Source organism: Corvus kubaryi, unplaced genomic scaffold, assembly GCF_017639235.1.
Source record: "Corvus kubaryi isolate FWS band 111438036 unplaced genomic scaffold, C.kubaryi_AGA036_p1.0 37386, whole genome shotgun sequence".
NCBI classification, from domain to species: domain Eukaryota; kingdom Metazoa; phylum Chordata; class Aves; order Passeriformes; family Corvidae; genus Corvus; species Corvus kubaryi.
In genome coordinates this window covers 2,306,950-2,330,884 of record NW_024581128.1, presented here as the reverse complement: position 1 = coordinate 2,330,884, position 23,935 = coordinate 2,306,950, and the positions used below count along the sequence as shown (strand labels likewise).

At 41.2% G+C, this 23,935-nt stretch overlaps 1 long non-coding RNA gene across 1 annotated transcript; it reads right to left on the bottom strand.

The window, feature by feature from the left end:
• Positions 1–1,699: 1,699 nt before the first annotated feature.
• Positions 1,700–20,942, bottom strand: LOC121668702. Its single transcript, XR_006017524.1, has 4 exons — positions 20,753–20,942; positions 10,425–10,590; positions 4,750–4,842; positions 1,700–2,776 (listed from the first exon to the last, which is right to left on the bottom strand). It is a non-coding gene; the product is annotated as an uncharacterized LOC121668702 (long non-coding RNA).
• Positions 20,943–23,935: the final 2,993 nt, after the last annotated feature.

The following is a 23,935-nucleotide window of genomic DNA, read 5'->3' as shown; positions in this document are numbered from 1 at the left end:
GGAAGAGGACTTCTACCACTTATCAAGCCGAGTTTGTACAGCTGAAGATTTATAGCCACGTGGAAGGACTGTGGACACCTGAGCTCTTACACAGGAAAATCTAAGGTCAGTGGTTGCTTCACTGAAACTTTCAACCTTCTTGAAAATCAAAGGATGGGGCTTTTTTGGAAGACACAGGCCTAGGAATACTGTTCTGGAAAGGACCAGAAAAGTCACTGCAGCCAGTCACATACAATTGGAAGAATCAAGTCTGCTTGACCATGAGCTCCTACAACCACGGGCCATAAAACCCTCTCCTGACTCCAGAAATGAAAAGCTTAAGTGTAAAAGACTGAAGGTGATGAAGACCTCACCACACACCCAGGAAAACAGGGGTTAATCACTCTTACAACTGAAGGGGGGAAAAAAGCAAACAAAACAAAATAGAAACAAAATAAAAATACCCAAACAAAATCCTCATTTCCTATTTTGTCCAGCCTTTTCCTGGGACAGGAAAAATCTATCCACTAATCAAAAAGCTCTTCATTCAAAGTACATCTAGGAATCATTAGATCATGGTGCTAGATAAACTAACTAGACTGAGCTTATGTGTGTAGGGTTTCCAGGTCTCTGATCATTCTCCTAATGTCCTTTTCTAAGACCTTCCTGGTCTGTCAGCACAACTTCTGCAAAACTAGACAGCAAGGAATGGTAACAAAATGAGTAAACTCTTCAAGCAATTTCTACCATATTTTCAAGGAGTAGGAGGACGTAATTCAGTGGGGAGAAGTGAAAGAAATGGCTGCACCATGATACAATCTTGCTTAAACGCCTTGGAGACTCCAGATCCCCAGTGCATGTCAACACGCAGCCTGAAAGAGTAGCTGAGCCAGAGCCCTAGGTTGCATACAGCCAAACTAAATGCTCAACACAGCGAGGGTGCAGTCTGCTTTGTGTCACTGGAGAGAACTAGGCTGATATCTAACAGATGACATTTGCCAGTAAAAATGATTGTTCACATTGTGTTTGTCTTCTGGGAGAACATTCCACGTCTGACATGCATCCACAACCCATGCAGGTACTGAGTGTAACCTCGCTGTAGATGGCTTCCAACCTGCTACACAGGTCCTACCAGGATACAAATTCTCAAGGTAACAGTCTTTTCCATTTAATTTATGAATCTCCTTCATGCCCATGCATGCTTCATGCTTTAATTAATATTAATTAAAGACTAATCACATTCATTGCAGCCAGGTGCTGAACAAATTTGTCATTTGTCTTTGCAATGCAGAGCACCATGGGCCCTGGCCATGTGGAGAGAAAGGCAGCAATGGAGACCACCTCTGTTCCTGCCTTGTGTTGTCCCTGGGCTCCTATTGCTCACTTTGGTGCTCAGAGTTACAGACTGCAGCCTCGTTGCATAAGGAATTCCGTGAACACAGGACACTAAGGTGGTCTCTGTGTCAGAAACATCCATTGTACCCTGGCTCGAAGGCAGAAATGCAGACAGCCTGTCTGCGCCACCACTCTTATTTCCCTCCCTCCTTACAGAGACTCTGCACTGCAAATGCAGCTGCAGCACCATAATGCTTAACATGTAAACCAGTCAGTGTTACTTCTGGCTAGATTTGGGGGCAATGAAGAGCAGAAAGGCCAGTGACTTGCCCCAAATCGCGGTGAAAATTGGCAACGTAATTGGAAATAGAGTGCTCACCTGCAGAGATCTCCATGGTATCTTCAGTATATTGTCAAAATTCATCAAACTGAGGATTTTGCCACTGAAAACTGATTGCGCACAGGAACACAAGGGCTCAGGTTCCTTAAGTCGTTTGCAAACCAGAATTTGGAGAATAAATTCCTGTTTCTGTGTTAACAGAGACTTGGTTAACACTATGAGTCACATGGTATGGAGTGAGACATTCTTGTGTCTTCTAGATCTTATTTAAGTCAGACACAAAGAGTTTAGCCAGGCAGATCATGCACACAACAATTACTTGAAGCCTATGAGAAAACCCTCCAAGGGCTCATCTTGCTTCTTGAACAGCCAACATACAGAGGAGTTCCCTGCGATGCCTTTCATGATCTCTATTGTTCACAGGGTACTAAAGTAATGAATAGCCTTTATTTTTCCAAGTTTCAGTCACAGAATGCACATGCTACCATTAAAAGGAAAACAAAAGTGCAGAAATGCCAAGATACTATGTAACACACAGCCCTTCATCACTTGCATTGATGCACAGTGTTACAAATTTTATCTAATCAACTGACATTTTAAGTAGTGGAGAATTTAACAAGAATAACAATGTGGTGACAATTTAGTCTTTCTTACCCCTCCATAAAAACACTGTCTTCTGTTTGGTCTAGATTTAGGTCAAGACATTTCACTAATTTGCTAGTCATTAAAAAGATATTTTTATACCCAGCCTGTAATATTATACTCTTCAGTGATTATGATAGTTCCCAACAGAATTCCAGACTTGAAAATGAAGGCTGGGAAGCTGAGCTGCAATTATGATACTTTAAATAATTCCACAAAAGTAGAACCACTGTTAAATAATTTATAGTCTTTGATCTTGTCACAGATCTACTGAAATCTTCACATCACTCAAGCTAAATATTTTCAAACAGAAATGGGATAGGTTACTTCCCTCTACCCCCTTCTGTCACCATGGGAGCCGAGGAAAATAATGGTGCCAGGGGCCAAATTCTTCATTACTTTGGTGTAAGCTCTTTCTTGCATGAAAATTCTTCCTCTGGGGTTCAAACACATTCAGAGATATGTTTTTCATCGCAGCACCTTGAAAGGTTAAGAAGGTAGCAGTTATTTTTGAATCATAGAATCGTTAAGGTTGGAAAAGACCTTAAGATCCTCAAGTCCAACCATCAACCCAGCAACACCACCATTTTCACTCTTAAACCATGCCCTCAAAATAGATCTTCCTCCAAAGTGACATAATTCCCAATATTTTACAAAACAGAAAATGCAACCTTTCAACTCTGCACTTTGCACAGCTATAGAAACAGAATCATAGAACACCCCGAGCTGGAAGGAACCCATCAGGGATCCTCACAGTCCAACTCTTGGCCCTGCACAAGTCTCCCCAGGAATTACACCACCATGTGTACAAGAGCATTGTCCGAATGATTCTTCAACTCTGTCAGGCTTGGTGCTGCAATCACTTCTCTGGGGAGCCTGTTCCAGTGCCCAACCACCCTCTGGGTGAAGAATCTTTCCCTAATATTGTACCTGAACCTCCCCTGGCTCAGCTTCAGGCCATTCCCTCTGGGTCCTGTCACTGCCACCACAGAGAAGAGATCAGTGTCTGCCCCTCCTCTTGCCCTCACAAGGAAGTTGCAGACTGCTATGAGGTCTCCCCTCAGTCTCCTCTTCTTCAGGCTGAACAGAACAAGTGACCTCAGCCACTCCTCACGTGGCTTCCCCTCCAGACCCACCACCTTACAGGCAAGCAGAGACAAGAGAAGCTTCACACAGGACATCAGTCCTCACAAAGTTCTGTGGGTCTGTGCCAGGAAGGTTGAGGGAGCCTCGCACAAGCCACACTGCCAAACCTCAGCAGCTGCCCTCAGGCCTAGAGAGGCACTGAACACAGACACTTTATTCAAGTAAGTACCAGCTCCTAAAGGCTGGTAAACAGGGTCGTAGATGAAAATGCAGACTGTGCTAAACTGTGTTATTAAAACAAAAAAAAACCCTCTGTAATTTGTGGTCTGTTCAGTTGCAATCCACCTCAATGTGGTCCTTAATGGGGTCCTCAGCACAAGATAGAGGTGGACCTGCTGGACTGAATTCAGAGGAGATCACTGAAGATGATCCGAGGGATAGAACACCTCTCTTATGGAGGCAGGTTGAGAGAGTTGGGGTTGTTCAGCCTGGAGAAAAGGAGGCTCCAAGGAGATTTGATTGCAGCCTTCCAGTACCTTAACGTGGGCTTATGAAAGGAAGGGAAAGGGACTTTTTATATGGGAAAATAGTGACAGGACAAGGGGCCGTGGTTTTAAACTGGAAGATAGCAGGTTTAAATTAGATGTTAGGAAGAAATCCATTACTCAGAGAGTGGTGAAGCAGTGGAACAGGTTGACCAGAGAGGTTTGTGGATGCCCCAACCCTGGAAGTGTTCAAGGCCAGGTTGAATGGAGCTTTGAACAATCCAATCTAGTAGGTGGCATCCCAGTCCACGGCAGGTGGATTAGAACTAGATAACCTTTAAGGTGCCTACCAATGATTCTCATGTCCTGCTACTCAGGGATACAGACTGTTCAGCCACTATCAAGTGCAGTGGCCAAATAACCTACTCTCTAGTGAAAGAGAGGTTCTCCATTAAAAACATGTTACAAAGTCAAATTCAGAAGCCCTGGTGTAAACTAAAGGCTCGCGCACAAGATCAAGCTATGCTGTTGGAAAAAATTTACCTCTAATTAGCTGAGCCCAATAGCTAAGACAAGGCAACATATCTTAAGTGCCTTTTGCTGGAGGCAAACTCAAGTCTGCATCCCGTTGCAGCCCACAAAGCCCACGCGCATGTGTACGTACCATTACAGCAGCTCTGCTGACTGATAACTTGTTAAATTGACATAACTTAACTGTCAGGGTCCTAAGACTAATGAAACATGTAAAGTATACCAGAAGTAAACAGCAGCTTTCCAGGAAACACTTAATTTGCATTCTAATTAATGCAACGTGGGGCAGAAGTCATAAATAAAGGATTCAGTCACAGCTCACTGTACAATAGGCAGACTAGTTTTACACACCTGATAAGACAGGCAAGTACTAATGTGGGGTTATGGAGGATGCCAGACCTAAACCAGCTCTTCACATCTGCAAGAGACAAAGGGGTGCAACACCTAAAAAAAAAAGAAAGGTTTAATGCTGTAAATGTCTTTTGAAAGTTTCCCTCCCTAGGAACAAATCACTTTTTTTTTTCTTAGAAGATGACAAGTGTAAAGAAAATTTCATCTAGAGGAGTCCTTGAAGGTGTGACAAACAGGATTTGAACACCACACCTTCAGGCTTATTACCACTGGTGATGAGTAGTGTTCATACCCTGAATGCCCCGGTAAAGATTGGAGTCTCACTTTTCAAACAGCTTGCAGAAGTCTTCCCAAAATAACTGCCACCACCAAGGAACTCTGCAAATGCTCCTTGAAACGGATGGGCACCCGGTCTGAATCTTGCTATTACATTTTTCAGACCTGTCACACATAGCATATTGCCTGCAATAGGCATTTTCTGGATTGGGTAAAGTTTGAGGATGGATTCCTGCTTTGCTCTCACCTATAGCCTCACTCTATCACGATTATGGTGTTCCAGCCACTCCCTTCTAGGACCATATTATGCAGTGAGCTCTGAACACAATGGGGCAGCAGAAAAGGAGGCTGGTTGCATTTAGCCACAATAAATTAATCTACATAAAACCATTCAGAAATTCAATTTTGATGTCCTTTCTTTGTGGGATGGTACATGTGGTTTACATTACTTTGAGAACATTTTGGTAAGCACTCTGTTGTATTTATTAAATGCAATCAATTCAATTCAAGAAAAAGAAATTAAGTTACTTGCTTTCTAATTACAAATAAACAAAATTATTTTAAATATCCCGCTTTTCTTCCCTGCTGAAACTAAAGTATAAAAACTAGCCTATGTAAGTGACAGAAGGTTATTGCAAACCAAGCCGATGAAATGAAAGAGAACAGTAAATATCAGCACCATAATAAAAGTAAAGTCCCTTTTTGCTTTTAACTACTTCTCACTTGCTTCGCATTTCCCCACTACTCCACCACAAGCAGCAACTCTTTCCATGGAACCCTCTGTGCTCATTCATTTTTATGAAAAATACTTCCTTAGTGGCTATTTGTGTTTTTGCAACCATAGCGATAAAATATATTACTGGCAGAACTCTCAGGATTATAAATAGGTATCATTCTTTGTTTAATTTCAGTGAGCCAGGACAAAATCACTGAGGTTTTTGCACACATGACTTTCATTAGGAGCAATGTACAACTGAAAACACATCAGGGTCTTGCCTTTTATTTGTTCTTATTTCTATTTGTTTATGCCTTCGTGTAATTAGAAGGCTGGAAATTTTGGGGGTGTAATAGCAAAGATCTCAGGGAAAAAACACTGACAATGGAGGAAGGAGCAAACTCACTCACACTAGGACAGTAACTACCAATCTGTCAGAAAAGTATTTTGTTTTGAGGCTTTTGCATGTTTCCATTTTTGTTAAATTGTGTAAGATGTGTTACTTTGGTAAATATCCATCTAACTCCAAGTGCTACGAGTTGAGCGTGCTGTCAACACTGTGCTCAAAGAAAGCCTACTCTGAAAATTTAATACATTATTCCAGCTGAAACCTAACTGACAGTAATTTGCTTCCCAAATGCTTGGGGTCCCTCACTGAAGCCATGAGACCAGACCTGACATTTCATGTATCTCAAAGTCAGACAAGCAGTGCCAAAAATAACCATAAAAATGAGTGCAAGCTTTTCTTTGGGTCAAATCTTTCAAGGATTTTCCTTAAAATTCATATAAATTATCTTCAGGTAGGACTTGGAGTTCTTTCTGGGCTTGCAACCACTCTGTATTATGAGCAAAGACTCAGTAAAACAACACAGAATTGATATGATAAATAGAGAAAGTCTGCAACACTTCACATTTGGTACTGAACCCTGCAGCAATCCCCATCTTCCCACCATGGCCACAGACAGAGGAGCCACCACAAAGACTAGCAGATTCCCAAGGGTTAACCAGCAATCGGTGAGGGTGGGGTCATATTCCAGACCAGGAGTGGAGCTAAGCCACAGTATTCACAAGAAGGGAGCTGAAAGGATTTGCCATTTGGGAACCATTTCATGCCACCCTCAGACAAGTCTCCCGTAGAAGTCAGCAGGACGCTCCTCTGGTTATGGACTGCAGCAGGATTTGGCTTCAGCTCTGAAGAAAAGGGAGTCATAGGGGGAGCTTCTGGTAGCAGCATGTACACAAGGGAAGTTGGGCACAGCAGCATCTTTCTTTCAAAATCTCCCTGCTCCTGAAAGGCCACCCATGGGACACAGCCATCTCTCATGTAGCTATTGTTTTCCGTGGACATGTGCCATGTATTAACAGCCTCTCAGGCCTTGTGCAGAGAAGACAAAGACTGCCCTCTGCCTTTCTGCCTTCAGAGGCCACTTGCAGCACAAACAAGGCAAGGCACCAGAATACAGCTACCCTCCCAAAATAGGCTCCAGCAGCGCCCAAGGTAGTTCCTACAGCCAGCATGGAAGAAATGGAAGCAGCCTTCCTGGAAGAGTTGCAACAGATCACCCCAAATCACTGATTTAGTAAGCACATACTCCAATTTAAGAGCCAGGGGCTGTATGGTAGTGAATCAGGAAAAAAAAAAGGAACAGTTTCACACCAACATTTTATTAATTTCACCACTGCCAGGTCGAGCTTCTCTAGTACAAAGAAAATGCAAAGAGCGGGGGCTGGAATGAGAAGGCTTGACTCCAGAGCCCTTTCTCAAAACAGTGTTTTAAGGAGTGCAATTAGATTTACTTGTAACCTTCCCCTTCATTCCCTCCTTAGCTTTTTTTTTGGGGGGGGGGGGGGGAGCAGGGTAAGCATTCCCCGCAGAAGCAGGATGAAATTTAACAACCAGCAGAGTTATCAGAAGCCTCATGTGTCAAATAAACACTACATTTCTCACAAATAGAAAACATACAAGTCATAAATCAAGGGTCCAGCACCGAGAGGCTTGTCATTGGGAAGGTGTCAGTGCACATGGATTTGGATGGCTGCTGCCCTCAGGCTGCCTGAAGGAAGTTTTGACCCAGGATATTAATACAGCTTATTTGATACAGAGTGAACCAGGCTGGGGCTCCAAGGTCTGTTTATATTACAAGACTGTGGGCCTTTGGGAGATTAACACCTAGAGAAAACGCATCTGTGTTTGTTCTGGGTGAGGCTACAATTTAAATTCTTACGTTATCACACAAACTAGACATGATAGATAATCAATGCCCTGTGATAGTTAGTACTGAGGAACTGAGCTAGTTCTTTTTTTGCAGGGTCATTATTCAGCATATCATTCTTGCCATGTTCATTTATATTTAAAGTCAAATCAGGCATTTATTTTCCTGAGACTTTTATGAATGACTACGTACACTTTCATCTCTCAACATAAAGCAAAACTGCCTGGATTATGTCAGTTCTATGCTTTTTTTGCAGGGATATAAAATATATTATATTGTTCCAAAAAATCATGTCACAGAAATCATACAGACATCAGACTAAAAGGAATCTTAAGAGGGCATCCAGTCTATCTTGTTACCTAGAAGCAGTACCAGGTTTACTTGCAGCCATGACATATGTCCATCAAACTTCTCAAAACCTTTAGAAGAGAGTCTGCAGCATCCCTGGGTAACCTATTCCAGTGATTAACAAACCTATCCATACAGACAGTTTTTAAACAACCAAAAGCCTTGTTTTGCTACTGGTGAAGCTAGTCTCTGGATTTTTTTTCACATCTTTAATCTACGCTTTAGGTTAATCTACACCTAAGGAACTCCACCCTCTTGAAAACACTGACAGGTGAATGCAAGGCTATAGACACACTGCACCTATAGATATCAAATTAAATACAGAGACATGATGGCAATCTGGGCAGAGAGAGCAACAGGCACAGATCAGGGTTTGTGGCAGTGCTGAGAGCTAAGTGTGTGATACACCTTTCACATGCCTGAGCAAGAAAAGCACTGATCTGCTAAATCTGAGTTCAGTTTCATTTCTACAGAGAGCCTTCTATTAAACACGTGTGAAAATACAGTGCTTGCGATCCTACGCTCCACAGCCACGGTGACTGATAGATCTGCATCCCCTTTCTAACAGCAGTTTCCTACAAGAATTATACCCTTCCTCAGACATACCTTTTCTAGACAAACACACACAAATCTTTCAATCTTTCAGCACAGACCATATTTTCTAAGTCTCAAATCATTTGGGTCATTCTTCTAGATTACATCCCACTTGTCTGCATCACTTTAAAAAGAATTGAAAAAACACAGGTCCAAAAATCCAGCTGCTGACTTCTTGCCACTGGACAGAGATGTCTTGCACACTAAGAGTTGCTCCCTTAATATCTCATCTTTTATTCCTGTTCCACTTTCCAGGCACTAAGGCTCCATCTTTTCTCCTGCTGCCAAGCCCCCTTGCAGTTACAGATTCTCTGACACATATTACTTTGCCGTTCTATAATCTGAGTGCCATCATACTGATATATTTTTCTCAATGTATCATGTTCATTTGTTCTTCTAGTCCTGTGTTCTAAAGCACTTCTGTATCCTCAGTCTAAATTTTACACTTTCTATCCCATCATACAAGCCACTAATGAAAATATTGATGGGAACCAGGCCCAAAATTAAGCCTCTTCAAGAGCAAAAGTGAATTCTTCTTTCAGCAGGTCATCACTGCTAACTGCGTTCTCAGAGTGGGGTTTTTAAAGAATCAGGCCCTCCCCTGTTATCCAGCCAAAATTTCTCCAGTTTACATGAGAGCATATAATCTCCCATACTGTCAAAAATCCCGGCTTGAATCAAGATGTATTACATTTACCACTTTCGCCTTATCCACTAAGCCAGGGAAAGAAGGAAATTAGATTGGTTTAACATGATTTGTTCTTGACAAATATGTGTTGACTCTCTTTTTGTCACCTTTTTATCTGGATGATGCTTACACATGGACTGCTTAACAATTTGTTCTAGTATCTAATACCTCTTAAGATATCAAGGTTACACTGATCAGTGCATAACTCCCAAGACCATCTCCCTTCTCCCTTTTTTACAGATAGATACTACAGTCTGTTAAGAATTCAGTGCAGAAAAACATGTACGTCTCCAGGAGAAGCAAGACTTTTTGTGCATGGTGATAGTGCCATGCACAAATTTAGACAAGAAACACTGAACTATTTTCTAGAATGCTTGGGCAAAAATGTAAGTTGAATTATCTTCTTATCATTTTGGGATGAGATAAAAATAAAGGAAGTCTAGGGTACATGACCAGCAATGAATATTGCATAAACAGAATCATTCATTGTCACAGAAATACGATCTCTATTATGTAACCTATTCCAGCCTCCTGCCAATGGATCATTATTTCCTACAAAATATTTTCCACTGCTTTGTTCAACAGAGATTTAAGCAAATCAGTAAATAGCTTCCCCGTACTTCCCTTGGGAAATTGTTGCACAGCTATATAATAGTCAGTTTGGTCTCACTGAAAAGAGTAATACAATACTGAAACATACTTAATAGTAGTTAATTGTAACAATAAATATGTAGTAGCAATATTACCCCTCCTGGCCTTGTCCCAAAGAGACAACCGTTTCCATGCACAGATATTATACCTACTTACTCTTCTGTTCCCCCTCTGATTTCTGAATACTCACACTTTTTGTGTTTTCCACTGTACACAATGCACTTTAGCATCTGTAGAGATTCCTGGAGCATCCAGGAACGCCTGATCATCTATTTCTTGGGTGCAGTTATACCACATTCTCGTTGGTGTCTAGTATGGTTCTTGGTGCAGAGCCAAACTTTTGTCAAAGAGGTGATCTTATAAACAGGAAGAACAAGAAAAAACACTATAATGGCATATATAATGCCTCATATACAATGCCTCATATATAATGCCTTATCACAATGACTGCTGAGACTTATTTCTTTATACCAACACTTGCATCTATTGAAATGAAGTGGGATTAGATTTGATGTTGATTTCGGATGCCCAGCATCCTGCTCTCCCTTTTGGGTAGCGGCTGGGAGTGAAGAATAGCTGCAGTACCACATGATAAACCCACTGCATGAATAAATGCTGTTTCCCATTCTCCATGCGTTTAAATCAGAGGCAGTTGACCTGTTTAGGATATGATCTATTCAGATAATAAAACCCACATGGCACATAGTAAAATGTTTTAATCCATGATCCATGCATATATGTCTCTAGAAACAAAGATGGTTACAGACTGTAGCATATAAAATTTGCCCTGAGCTAGGAAGCCAAAGCCCTTTAGCACAGAGACATTTTTGAATTGTGAACTTTATAAAACCCAACTCATAAGTTCTGCAGATGTAGCTTATTGCTGAGAAAAATCTAAGATGTTAACTGCCAGTGTTAGCTCATATAAGCTGGTATTTGTAAGTGTACTGTATAACTTGTATTGTTTTTCTCACCTTTCCTATACAGTAAAACCAAGATATTGTAAATTAAGGCTTTGGCATAGGGGGGAGGGTAGCAGGGGTGTTCAGGAGTTTAATGGGGGTAAGGATGTGGTTTTGTCCTTTGCCATTTCTAAAAATTGTACAAATCGAAGGATATTTTTAAAGGGGATTTTACAACCTGTTTAATAACTTTTTAAAAGGTTCTAGTATTGCATCATGGGGCTATGGATACAGTAGGTCTTTTCCCGCACAAATGAACAAAGAACACACCCGAGCAATGCTTAGTAACATTAATAGCAGTTGCCATCCAAAAATCCCTTCTGCATTTTAAGCAAAGGAATCCAGAAAAGCTAGTTGGCTTGAAATATTATTTAAAGAAATGGGGTTTGGACACAGACCCACACAAGCTGTTTAGCAGCAGATTATCCAGACTGTATCAGTTTTCCTCAACATTATGGCTGCTTACGACTATAATTTTAAGTTGCTTTTATCCAATAGCAAAAAGGCACAGAAAGTTAATCAAGGCCCTGCACAGAGGGATGCCTTAGACTGATGACCACTGGCTCTTTCCTTCATCTGGCTGCAGACAAACACCACTCAGTTCTGTGTATCCATGGTAGAACTTATCCAGAGGCTTTTCCTTTTGGCATTTCATGCTTTGGAGAAGCTTCTTCGCGTGCTAATAAAAATGCCAGGAAGACCAGCTGCTCTTAAACAGTTTGCAGGAAGGCAGATATAATTAATTCACAAGTTGGAAGCACATTTGACAGAAAGAATTGTTTTTGTTACCCCCAAACAATCGAGAAGCTCCTATGTGAAATGTGCGTGCAAGTACATCTGCTCTCACTTAAATCCATACATTTACACCACCCTAACTGAAGACACTGTAGCCATCTCTCACACTTAGCCATGAAGATGATTTGCAGAATAATCTAAATACTGCTGCGCAAGGAAAAGCTTGATCAATAGGCCCCATAACTTAGAACGTATGAATTTATGTTACTTTAATGGTATGTCCAAGAACATTAAGACCAATCAAAGTCTATCCAGCTGGCCACATTTACCAGAGCTTTGGCTTTCTTTAGGCCATCACAATTCTGACTTCCACCAAACCCAATTTCCAAGACTTACCGCAATGAGAACAGGATTATTTAAGCATTTTTCCCTCACTTTTTCTTTTTTTCAACCATATTCACATAAACTTGTCACCCATTTGCATACATTTGAGCAGTCTGCCTGACTATAAGGCATCTGCACTTTTATGTTCATTTCTCTGACATCTGGAGTGCTATAAATTCAATGTTTGTCTTCATTTTTTCCCTTTCTCTCTCCCCCTATCCCCTAAAGAAGTATTGGCGGTAGCACAGATTAATCCAGTCACATTCAGATCCAAACTCACTGGAGATTTCCAAGCTTGAATGACTCAACTGGACCAAGAAGTTAAGAGTGGTGGGAAAAAAAACATCACTGGTGCCTCTGTAAGGAAAAAGCAGCATTGCCATTCGCTGCAACAAGATTCAAAGGAAAATACTAACAATGAACAACCAAAACGGTTAACATTGCCTCAGGGCACTTTGGAAGAGAACACTGCGGCAGGTACGATGAGCTCTCACCCACTTCTGCTACGTTCCTGATGGGGAAGCAGGAGTTGATGCCAACACCCTGGGGAAAAACATGCCTCAGAACAGCTCCAGGCTGACCAACTGAGCAACTCAGCCTCTCTCTGTGTTTCCCTTGGGATGACTAGACAGGTAAGGGACCACCATACCAGGGAGTGTGGGGACACTGGACATTGTACTGTAAGCATGGAAGCTGTGCACGTGTTTAGTGGGAATGTCTGGAGTAGCTGAGCACCTGAAAGGGATCCACGAGAACAACTTTGCAAATCTCCAAGATATTGCAACACACAATACAAATGTACAATTAAGTTTTGTAAATTTGGCCAGACACCAAAGGCTTTGGAATCTGGCTGAACACAAAGTTCCCTGATTCTTCCCCTGACTCTCAGCTTTCCCTGCAGACTGCATCAAAAAGTACAGATAATACCAGGCTGCTCATTCTCCTGCTGCCCATACAGTGATATATTTTTCTTGCTCCATTGGGACAAATGAAATAAGAGAAACGAAAGCAGGGTCAGCCTGGTGTCTGTTGAGGGATCATCTCTTACTAACCAAGAAATGGCAAAATCCTCCTAAAGGTTCTTTGGGGAATATTTATTTTGTCCCGTGCTTTTACTGTAATTGTGTTAATCCGATAGATTTGCTAAGCAGCAAAGCGTTAACTGGCATGTCTGAGGAATGCCTGTTGGGGAATGTGTCTGCATGGGAAGAGGACTGAAAATGCAGTTTACATAAGGGTACAGACTGTATCTGACAAAGAATACATTATAGTATATGTTTCCTTCATGGTAAAATATGATGAGGTAATGGGGAGCAGGGTTAAAAGCTGAAGTGACTATACTTATGTGTCAGGTTCAAGAGGTTGTTTCAATTTCTAGACCCAATCAATGACAAACTTCAGCTCTGCTTCTGTACATGCTTCAATAGGCTGTGAGGGGTGGCTACTGTGTGTACAGCTAGCAAACATTTCTGTGCTAGACTACTTTTATTCTCTTAAACTGGCATTTTGAGAGGTAGGTGTGGTGCCAAGCGTGACAGAAAAGGCACATAGAGCAGGGAAAGAGTGAAGTTAAATTATGTGGAATTGACCATAATGAAAAATCTGGGGACTAAATCAAACCTGCAGCTATTTTGTCTATCACTCATCTACACATCTTCCCTCCACCTAAGAAACCTCCACCTTTGAACAGGTGATTGTCTTTACAAACTGCAGGGCACATCAGGGGAATATTTTAACAGTTTCATTTTCTCTCCTACTGAGTTACGCTGCCCACAACCTCTGGGATCACACAGGATCCAAGAGCCCACAGGTTTTTTTTGCTGTTGTTGGCTGCTCTCGTTGCTAGAGCTCAAGTCCTGTCAGCAGAAGCTTCACAGCGGATGCACAGGGAACCTGCCTAACATGTTACAAACTGACACAATTCCAGCAGTAGCCAGTGGTCTCACATAATGCAGTTATTTTTTCCAGGCCTGTTTTCTTCTTCCAGCTGAGTTCCCAAAAGGCAGCAGTGCTTTAATGGACCCACACAGTGAAAAAATGAACAACAGCAGCATCCAAAAGGCTTTTGTTTGTTATTGCATCCAGCCCTTCTGGAGTTCTCAGATGAACTGGAGGGCGAGCTTGGCTAACACTTCCTGACAGAAGTACTGAGAGGGACTGTCCCAAAAGTTTCACATGTCAGAGCCACCCCACTTTCCCCTATGCTACTTAACTAATGAGAAATGAGTGGATCAAAGTATGTGAGGTCTCTCAGATACCTGCCTGCTTCCTCCCCCTTCATTTGCCTGAGGACAGCTGGTCATCTCCAAAGATGAGAGGGCATGTCTCTAGACTGTCACACATGCAAGGGCTTTTGTAAAGCATGAGGAGCACTTGGGCCACTAATACAACACAATGCAGCTTTGCCACTCTGAACAGAGGAGATATTCCAGGGCTCAGGACTGATTGGTGGTTTGGGTTTTTGAAGCAACCTCCAAGGATCTTCATTTTCAGTAAAATCTAAGCTGTTAAAATTCCCAGCTGACGCTGGAAATCTTTGCCACGAGGCTTTCAAATCTACATTGACCAATGTTACAATAAGCCATTTCTACCACCTATAGAGCTCTGGCTTACAGCAGAGCCAGCAGCTCAGGACAAAGGCTTGTTCATGATAGATGCAAGAGACAACCTGACACCAGCCCAGGTGAGAGCTTGCTTGATCCACGTGAAGCCTTGTCAAATGCAAAGCCAGTAATGGGAATTGCAAAAGTTCACACTGGCACAGATATGCTGAAAAGCTGCCTACTCCATGCCTCTTTCCTTCTTGCCACAAGAACAAAAATGAAAAATATCCCTTAATTCCTCTGAGGCTTCATCCATGCAGTTACCTACAGGCCATGCATGCAGTCGCTCTCCCACATCATCCCTTCTGCCTCCCCCCACTTTGGCACATAGCGCCTGATGAACAGTTTCAATTGCTTGAACAATGATCTTGGAAGTAAAGTATTTCCCTCCTTGCCACAAATCTTTATAAGTAGTGAAATAAACACCACAATGTGCCTTCTTCCAACAGCTGGAAAATTATGGTCTGACTGAAATGACATCATTGTGTTTTCCTATGGAATTTCTGTGCTGTGAGATTTCAGGGAGAAACTGTGTGGTGGCTTGAGGTGGGGTGAGAGAATGCTGTGTTGAAGTGGACGAGTAAAAAAGGTAAAACCGTCTTAAAGAGGCTCTACTGTGAAATAAATGTTTACACAAATACTGGAAAGGTTCCTTAAAAACAGATCAGACAGGCTGTTCCTTGGCTCACAGCCGTTCCTTGACTCCAGCCTTCAACAGCCGTAGCCACTCCAGCATACAATATGAAGTTTCTCAACAACTTATATGGTTCTTCTCTTTTGTCTCATTACATCACTGGAAAAAAAAAAGATGTGGAAGATATACCCCAGTAAGGGAATATCTCTGTCAAAGCGACATTGCAATTCTAGCAGCTTTTCGAATGAGACAGCACTAAATCTACACACTTAATTACATGCTCAGTTGTGGATGTCAACAGAAAGTGTGTAACCACACCAGGGGTACTGCAATTCCCTTTATTGCACAGAGGTCATGTGGAAAAGGAAGATTACTTCCTAGCAAGTTAGAATCAGGTCCCAAAATGTGCCTCTGGACTAGCACGGACAGAGTGCAAAACATTTGGTGGTAACAAAGTTTAAAACTGAATTTGACCAGTTGGTGAGAGTAGGAACAACTCCCCACTCCTGTCAAGAAATGGCAAGTTCCATTTTTCATTGTCATTGCATTTTTTTCCCAAATTTCTTTTAATTCCTTACCATGCCAGGGCCACCCGATTTGCACTCCCTGGTCCAGCAAGCCCCAGTATCATTACAAGGTTTGGTCACCTTCACTGAAACTCCTTTGGGCACAAGTCTCAGTAGCACTCAGTGGAACTAAGCAGTGCAGTTTGACACACTCGATAGAGGGATTAAAAAAAAAAAAGTCACTGAAACCTAAGAGAAATTTTGAATTGTCTTTGGTAATCAGTGTTTCACTATAAACTACCCACTTGCACCAAATCATAGCTGTGGGAAACCATCAGCAGCACTGGGGCTGACTACAGGCAGTAATCACGCTGAACATGAAAATCAGATATGAAACAGAGCATGCAAATAAGAGAAAGACAAAAGACATCTTTGTTGAAATTCCCTTTCCATTTTAACTCATATAGAAGGCCTCAAAACACCTTCTCAGTGCTTTGGAAAAACCGCAAACATTTTCAATAGCTCTGATTTCTATACACTTTTTCTTACTTTTTCACCCTGCCCCTCCCAAATAACTATATAAACAATCAGGGTGGCATTGCTAAAAAGTCAACGTGTATGTTAAAACTTTCCCCAAAACAGGGATAAACTCAATCACCTTGTGAAGTTTTTCTACATTCTTTTTTGTTATGCAAATGACCGAACATCATATATTCACACCTGGAATTCCATGCTTCATTTGTTAACTTTTCTTACCATTGCTACTGTGATAAGCAATTCCATCAAATTATAAACTTTCAATTGCTCTATTTAGTGGGGTCAAGAATGAAGAGCAATGAGGGTCTATCTTCAATACTTTGACAAAGAATGAAATTGATGTATAACTGTGCATATGATTTTAATGTATCCAGCCCTATATATAAACACAATTTTGTGTGATTTATATCCCTAATTAGATTCCCATGGCAACATTCTTCAGCTAACAATGTGTATCATAATCACCTTTTCTTCATACAAATGATTTCCTTAACTTTGCATGCATATCTTAGCAGGTTTTATTTTTAAAACTCGTGTTAACAGTTTCTCTCTTGTTACCAGTAGGGGTGCTACAATAAGAAACTAATTTGCTGTAAAAATTACTCATTTGTCAAATAAGCATTAAAATAATTGTTCCCCTTTTGACTGTTACCCTGCTGTTTCCAGTCATTTTCAAAAACTAAATTATTTACTCATTTGAAAGTTCAGCTGTGCATATTTTAATTGATATTCCCTCATAGGACTCATATTGTTAATGACAATAATTAACCCGAAATGGCTGCTAAATAATTATGCTGAAAAGATACAAAGTATTTGTGCAGAAAGTAAAATCAGCATTTGAGAAACCATCAAAACGTACAACTTTCCTATTTTATGACAAAGCATGGTAATAGTTCATAATCAAATTAAGGATGAAAAGGAAAGATGTAGATTACATGCTTTGATGCAGAATACTTTATGTTTCCAATATAGCCTGGTATCCTAGCTAACAATGTGTATTCAGTCATTTTAATAAATCCCGAGTATTGCTATTCCAGATAGTAATATAATGTATTCTCATGAAGTCAGTGCGGTTAGAAACGTAGTAAACCATCCATTAATAATATTTCTCTGCCATCTATCTATTGCATTTCATTCCAAGGAATCAGAGCCCCGTAATAATTTATAGCTTATGGAATTAATGCTGAAGGCTTTCTTCTGGCAAGGATTGTTGATTTCAATGATGAGAGCTAAAAGCTATTCAGGCCCAGCTTCTTTCTCTGGACACATCCCAGGCCAGATGCATTACCGACCGATTGTTTGTGGAACCATTTGTACCGGTACGAAATCATTTTTGATTTAGCTCCTCTGCTTGTCGATAGCGCAAGTTACGGATGAAGCGAGCTCTGTATGCCCTGCTAAACAGACACAGGATGGGTTTGTCTACACGGGAAACAATCTGAGTTAACTAAGGATGTGATTTTAATGTGGGTTTCTATATACAACTATATTAAGCCCATGTGGACTCACTCATTCAGAATTAAAATAGCTCTAATTCACTTTAATCTAATTCACTTCCAAAGACCACAGAGGGGTTTAAAGTTGTTTAATCTATTTGAACAGCTCATTTGAATCCACATGCCCAAGTGTCCCCACAGACACTCACACAAGCAAACAAAAACCCAATAAAGTAGTAGAGAGGTTAAGAGAGGTTGGCAGAAAGTTTTACTTCATGGCTTTTTGGTAGAAAATTTGGTTTTCAACTACATAGTCTCTTTGAAAAAGGTGTTGACATTCAGTGTTATTAAATTTTAGCTGGAAACTGAGTTCCCTTTCTTTTAGAAATTAGAACTGCTGCTGCAGTATTATTTGGTCGGCCATCACATATCCTCATAGTCTTCAGTCCAAGTAGTTAGCCCAGCACACTATGGTCAGGGACAACCAGGATGACAGATAAACCCAGGTTCATCAGAGAAATGGATTTGGAGCTAGAATATATATTTACCATCATAGACCAAACCACTTTTAGCCTTTGATTTGTTATTAAAATTCAAGAATTTGAAGGCAGAAATAACTGTCTCCCCTTACCCCCTATACACCCAATCAGTCCTACCTGAAAAAGCTTTTCCAGTAGCCCACACCAACAGAGTGTCCTCAAACTGAAAGGTTAGGTGATGCTTGCAATAAAACCAAACACTCATCATCTATTTGGAGATCATCCACTCTATGATCTTGTGCTAAGCTCTTGGAGGAATACAGATGCAGCTGAAGTCACAGTTTAAAAGTCACCAAGTCCTGGCATTTTGCTCTTGTTGGAGGAAAGGGGTGGTTTGAAGGAGCAACAGGGTCTCTATTCACAGGCTTAGGTGGGTGTTGACAAAAAGCATATTTTTAAAAAATGCTGGTACTTTTGAAGAAGTAATTCCTAATTTTTGAATGCTGTCATTTAGTAAAATGCTTCATTACAGCAATTTAAGTACTCCTGTCCAGAGAACATTAATATGAATGCATCTGTCTTGTTCACTTGAATTACCTCTGCAATTCCTGTATGTTTTCACATGCAGCTCTGGGGGTTTGCATGTGTAACCAGCAGCACTCAAAACTCAAGCATGCCTCTGTGGAAGTTTGGCTTATTTAGAGCTACCTTCCACATGCTCTAAGTTATATTTTGGATTTTGACATTTAAGACAAATAGCCAACAGACAAAGAGCATATTTATGAAAAAAAAATTCTTTTAATTGCTCAACCTATTCCTGCCTAAAAAATAAGTGCAAGCTATTACTGGCACCAAACGACTCCCAGTTTTCACTGGCCAGCAAAGCTGCATCTGCAAGTTCAATGAGATCAGTAAACAGCGTAGGTTAAGTAACTGATTACTAATATTTTCCTTGAGCTACAAAACTTTTAAATAAACAACAACAACTGTGATCACAGTAACCTTACAGAGGTTAACAGCATGCAGGTGGTCAATTGGAATTGAATGCAAACCAGACGGCTGTGGCATTATAAACTGAACATCTCAGTTCAGTTTGCTTCAGGAATTGGGTCTTCTTTCTCAAAAGACTCAATGATACAACACATAAATGTCAAAATGACAAAAATAAGGAAGTATGTAATAGACTAAGCATTTTAATGCCTTTTCTGGCTCACTTTACAGGATGAACTGTCTGTGTTGACCACATTTGATGGCATCAGTATTTAGAGTGGCTGTGTGCATGAGTTTTTAACAGCTGACATAAACAGAGATGGCCCATCAACCAGCTGAGCTGTGCTGTGGGCTTGTTGTAAACCACTGGTATGATACATTTTATACTTCATTTATGATGCCACTTCACTGACCTTGAAAGACAGTTCAAAGCATTTGCAATCAGATATTGAACTGGAAGCAGGTTCAAATCCAGCTAGTGATGGCATAAGCACTGATCAGAATGGATTACTTATATCTGTAGACCTTTTTTAAAACAGGTGTCTCAGTCTATTCTTAAGCAGAGAGGAATAGCTAATACAATTAATGACCACCAAGACACTTATTTGAAAGGTCCCTCTGAATAAGTACAGATTTGAGTTACAGGAGCTGAGAACCACCTTGTCCAGGATAAATGTTTGTCCAACATCATCAAGAGGGGCTGTGAAAGAAATCTGGATACATCATCCCTGATAGGGACTCCTCTTAGAGGACTAAGCAAAACCTGTGTGGTTCTCAAACACACTTAAACTGAGCACCTGAGAAATGTAGCGTAAGTTTGACTTACAGTGGACATAGCCTGGCAGAAAAGTTCCTACTGGAAGGGAAAACAAAAACAGAGGAGAAGCATTGAAAAGGCCTTCATCCCACATCAAGCTTTGGGTAAGTTCAGAGCACAAAGCATTTGATTTACCAGCTTCTAGCAAAATGCTTTTGAAAGCTGGAATCTCCTGCCTGCTTACCAGCCTGTCCACGCAAACGAATGCCCCAAACCCATAGGCCCTGCAAAGGGCAGAAGCGTAAAACATAGAACCATGACCATGTCCACATACACCAGCCAGGGCTTGGATTCTATGGAATAGCACCAGCACTTCTGAAACTTGACACTGCTCAGAGATGCACATTCAGTTTGAGTGGCTGCCAGTAAATAAATACAAATCCGTTGTCATGGGTGTTTTGTAATGACCGGCTCCTTAAAGCTAGTAACACTCACCTCCTAATGAAGCAATTTGCCTCTAGGTACAGTTGTTTCTCAGGCTGCAATATCACCTTCCAATCTGCTGTCCTGTATCTTAACCCAGGCTGTGAGTCACAGGTAGCTCCAACGTGCTTGTATGCAGCAGTATGGTGCCAGTGAGGTCAGGGCACATGTCCCCAGTCATCCTCCCGCAGCTGCTTCAAACCAGCCATTGGAAATAGTGAAATTACAGAGATCTGTAAAGTGTGTCATCACATTGTCATTTGTGCAAGGTTCACATAAAATCACTGAATTGTTAAGGTGAGAAAAGACCTCTTAAGTCATCAAGTCCAACCATCGACCCAGCACCACCACCATGTTCACCATTAAACCATGTCAAGTGCCATATCCAGTCATTTTTTGAACATTTCCAGGGATGTGCACCACTTCCCTGGGAAGCCTGTTCCAGTGCTTTATAACCCTTTCTGCAAGAAATTTTTTCCTATTGTTCAATCTAAACCTCCCCTGGCACAACCTGAGGCCATTTCCTCTCATCCTATCATTTATTACCTTGGAGAAGAGACCAACCCCCACTTGGCTACGACCTTCTTTCAGGGTGTTGTAGAGAGTGATAAGGTCTCTGCTGACCCTCCTTTTCTCTAGGCTAAACACTCCCAGCTCCCTCAGCTGCTCCTCATCAGAACTGTGCTCCCGACACTTCCACGGCTTTGTTGCCCTTGTCTGGATACTCTCCAGAACCTTTGTTCCTGTGCTGTGCTGCTTATGGAGGACACATTTCCTCTGCACACACATCTACCCGCTCACAGCTGATCCCTCCTCCACGGCCCTGCACGGGCAGGTATCTGCTGGCCCTAGATCAGAGCTGCACACGTGCACCACACTTCCATGTTTCTCCCAGCCAGCCAAGCTGGGTGGCCAAACCTAAGCAGGGAGCGGCTGAGCTCCAGCTGCAGCCTTTCCATTACTGGTAGCACCAGTTGTTCCCTCTTCTTTCCTCTGAGCCAAAATTTTTCAGAAAATTTATAGGAATTTCATAACCTCCATAAAATCTGGTTTAAATCGGCCAGTTCAGAAGTTATTAGGGAAAACAAACACTCTGGCAAGCTTTTAACACACTAACAAGGCCTTCAACCTCAGCAAACACTTAGAAAATTGAGTGAACAATTGAACACTGAATATTTTGAACCTTTAAAATGCAGGTTAACCTGTGCTGCAATGAATGTCCAACGTTATCCGTTTCTGAAAACAGCTCTGTTCTGCTTGCCCTGTATTTGTTCTGTATACATTTATATCAGCTGAAAGAAAACACTGAACCAAGATGTTCCTCCCAAAACCTAGGAACATTTCTATTACTAAGAAATTCAAGGAATAAGGTTTTGTATCTCACCCGAAGCAATGGAGCCTCAATTCCTTAATGATATGATGATTCTGTTACAAACAGGAACTTTGACTTCAGCTCCGAGGCAAGAACATGCAGCAATGGACTGCATGGTGCAGAGGAGTGTTTTTTAGCCTCTTCAACTTCAACCAGCATTACCTGTGAGTGATGCATTACAGAATTGAATGCCAGAAAAGTGGATTTTAGAATAAAAAGTATAGTGTTTCATAATTTGATTTAAATCAATTATACCATCTCTCACTGGAATGCTCATGAGCTTCAGAAATAAAATATATAAATGAAACCAGCTGCTCTGGATACTCTTTCCTTGGGATAGATTTCACTTGAACTCAACCAGCTTTCTTCTGCAGCAAGTTATTGTAATGCAACATCAGAGTGGAGAGCACACAGTGCTCTACAAATTACTGCAAGGTAAACAGTTTTGGCTAAAAAATGCAGAAGATTAAAATCCTTTCCTGCAATGGCTGGCTAAAATCTGAGGAATTACTGATTCCTCTGGGGCTGACAGGGAAACCGAGGTAGTTATTGGCACCTCAGCAAGATCCATTAATTTATAGCTATTTACTATATCACATAATCTTTCTGATTTGTCTCAGTCTGGAGCCCCTCTGTGCCCGACAGCACGGAGGTCTGCAGTGTTTAGAATGAACAATAATTAAAACTGGAGAAGCACCATGCAACCAAAGCTCCATGTTCTTTAATCTCCAAGTCTAATGCATGTGTAGATTTTGGCATCACTCTTAAAATGATTGTTTGTAACTAAATACCGTATCTCAGTGCTTAGATACCGTGATGACTGAGCTTTTCATAAATCAGAATAAATATATAAGGCAAAATCCTGGCTGTACTGAACTCAATGGGAGCACTGCCAGCTACTTTAAGGGAGCCAGGGCTTCGTGCAAAAGGTTTTCAGCAGCCCAAGCTGTCCAGTGTTTTGGTTGCAGTATTTTCGACTCCATCTAAAGGCCTCTTTTCCCATCCGGCATCTGCAGTAGCATGACATTGAGATAAAATTGCACACTCAACTCCCAGCCAAAGTAACAGGAGAATATTCTTTGTTAAAATAAGGGGCAATTCCAGCTTCAATTGACAAAAGCGACTTACAAAATCCTCTGAATTTGTGCATGTGGATTCCCCCAGGATTTTTCTGTTCCTTATGGCAGACGGGCTCCTGCCCAGAGTGGAAGGGAGCATCCTCGCGGGGTTTCTGCTCTGAAGCATTCCAGGTGGAGTCTTTCAACACTCCTCTTACCAAGGTAAATGGTCCATTAACTTAAGCAAGGAAGTATTGCCAGCAGCAGGCAGAGAAGTATGAGGGCATCAAGTACCACCACCACCAATTTTAATATTGTTTTACAGTTCACGTTATTTTAGAGTTCATTTTGGAAACATGCAGAAACAAAACAAAGGAAACCTCTCCTCTCTTTTTGATCTTTTCACAAAGAAACAATCATCTTCTCATACAGATGCTTATGTTATCGAATGTCTTAAATTCTTCTATAGTGTTACACCAGTTCCCTTCAAAGTGAATAAATGTCTCATAGGCAAAAACCCAGCTTGTAGCCGAAAAAAAGATAATTTTCATAGCTACTGGGCGCTTAAATTTCCCCCAACTTGAATAATTTAGAACACAAAAGAAGGTGTCATATGCAATAAGTGGTGTCTCAGGAGAGTCAAGTGAAATAATGACATATGCACTACACCATCAGACTAGCAAACTCCATTTACATTGATACATTTTAAAGACTTGCATTCCTAAGAAACCAGTACCAGAAATGTGTTTGTATAGGATTAACAAT